Genomic DNA, 2,542 nt, shown 5'->3' on the forward strand with positions numbered 1-2,542 from the left:
TACCTCTTTATACTGCATTGCCTTAGTCAAATTTCTTACATTTCAAAGCCTTATTGACACCTGAATGAGGAGAGGTAACTGATTTTTTGGCCTCAATAGTTTATTCAAGTTTGCATTGTTGGTGGTTGTTAAAACTACCAAATTAATCTAAATTTAATATTTACACATTAGCAATACCTCACATTAGCTAGTATTTCGACATTAATATTAACTTTCCAATAAATTGAAGACATTAGTTATACTTCGTTATCTCAAATTTATATTCATATTAAGTTAAATCGATGGACGATTGTCTTTTGCATTGAGAGTTATATATTCTTGTGATAAAGAAAACATTCCAATAAACTATCACTTAATCTAGTAGGATTGTTGTTGGATCAAAAGGAAAGTCACTCAAATTTAGCGTAGACAAATCTTTAATAAGCCTTTATTAATTAACAAACCCGTCAGTTTCTCTAGGTATAACTTATGGTAGTTTTAACTACCACCACGATAACTACCACCACTCTATATTAATTGGACGTTACTGCGTCCACTACTGACGATAAATACTAGCTAATCCGTTCAATATCTTTGGTTATATCAATCAACTGTTGTCTGTCATGCTGCTCTGAACGCTGTTTGATGTTAAGACTATTCTCTCTCTTCATCCCAGCAAAACCTGTAATTAAAAAGTCACAGGTCAAACATTCTTAATATTTATCAATGCTGTCTTCAAAGCCTAATAGAATAGGAATATCCTAACCTTTAAGAAAAAACTTTAATTACTTTACTTTATAAAACAAGATTAAGTAATCCTATCAATTATATTAACTATAAAAAATCTTAACACGCAGTCAAAGCTCGAAATTAAAATTTAAAGCTTAATATAAGATATAAAGATTTAATTGAAAATATTCTAAGGGGGAGGATTAGCTTGCAAGGTGTTAGTACAGGTTTTTTGAGTACACAGAATAGGAACATCTTATCTGAAATAGGAACATCTGAAAAGTTATAGTTACGGATATAGTCCGGCGAAGTGAAGTTTGCAGAATTATTACTTTGACCAAAATGAAGTTGAAACCTTCCATTTATAGGATCCTGGAACCTGAAAAGAAGACACTTAGATGTCTTATATGTCACAACTTAAAAATATCACTATTAATTCGGTATTATCCAATTGTACTAAAAAAAATACAACAGTAATTCAATGGCCAGCTGCTATAAAGAAAAATTCTGTCGCAACTATATCCAGCTGCCACCAAGAAATTCACTACTAATTCAATAATGGTCAAGTTGCTACCAAGAAAAACTAGGAATTCAAAATAATTTAATACAAAAAATAAAACCGAATTAAAAATCTTCCGGCTGCTATAAAGAAAATTAAACTAGCAATTCAATATCCAATTAATACTTAAAAAAGCTCCCAATTCAATATCCAACTACAAAACAAATTAGTTCACTAACAATTCAATATCATCCAGCTGCTAAGAAAAATATCCTGGAAACTATATAAACTACTACAAAGAAAAATAATTAGAAATTCAATATCCATTTACCGCCAAGATTATCACCCAACTGCCACCGTGAGAATTTCACTAGCAATTCAATATCATCCACCTGCTATCAAGCCAAACATTAACAGGCAATATATCATCCACTTGCTACTAATAAAAATATCACTTATCAAATGAACATCAACCACTACCAAGAAAAATATCACTATACAAATATTAGCCACCTGCTACCAAGTAAAATTTCAATAGTAATTAAAAGTTCACCTAGCTGCTGGTAAGTACAATATCAATGGCAATTAATAAGCCACCTGCTATCAAGATGAATATTACTAGTACTTCAATATTACACGATAGCTTTTTATAATATCACTAGCAATTCATTATCATCCAGCAGTTAATTATAACATCACTGGTAATTCAATATCCAGCTGTTAACTAAAGCATCACTAGGAAGTCTGTCATCCAGTTGCGACTAAAATATTATATCTTAACCAAACCTCATCCAGCTGCTGTTAAACACTAGCAACTCAATACTTCAAAAAATGAAACGCCCTCCATGTGCTAGTAAATATTAAAACCAGACATTCAATATCTTCCAGCTGCTATTGAATACTAATAACTCAATATTACAGGTAATTAAATATCAACCAGCTGCTAATAAAGTTTCAATATTAGCAACCATCATCCAAAAAGTATCTAAAAATAAATCTAAATATAACCCAGTTGTCACCCGAACTCTACCATTTACGAACCTTATCAACGACGCCGCCAGTATCCGTTGATAAGCGCCATCGAAATAGGAAAGCAACGTCCAACAACGCAGAATTTTATGCTTCATCTTCACCACAAAACCAAACTTACAAATTAGAACCAAGTAGGAACCAAGGAAGAAAGGACCCGAAAATATTCTCTGGCCTTTCTGTCGTTTGTTCAACGACCGGTAGATGGCACTGATGACGACAATGCATTTTTTAATTTTTTTAAATAAGAGAAGTTTACCATAGACGGATGATGAATTATCACAAAAGATACCAAAATCACAAATA

General features: G+C 31.9%; 1 long non-coding RNA gene across 1 annotated transcript; it reads right to left on the reverse strand.

Annotated features, from left to right (window-relative positions):
- Positions 1-533: 533 nt before the first annotated feature.
- LOC135212656 (uncharacterized) lies at positions 534-2,313 on the reverse strand. Its single transcript, XR_010313960.1, has 3 exons — positions 2,249-2,313; positions 1,002-1,087; positions 534-661 (listed from the first exon to the last, which is right to left on the reverse strand). It is a non-coding gene; the product is annotated as an uncharacterized LOC135212656 (long non-coding RNA).
- Positions 2,314-2,542: the final 229 nt, after the last annotated feature.

The sequence above is a fragment of the Macrobrachium nipponense genome, chromosome 19 (genome assembly GCF_015104395.2).
Source record: "Macrobrachium nipponense isolate FS-2020 chromosome 19, ASM1510439v2, whole genome shotgun sequence".
NCBI lineage: Eukaryota > Metazoa > Arthropoda > Malacostraca > Decapoda > Palaemonidae > Macrobrachium > Macrobrachium nipponense.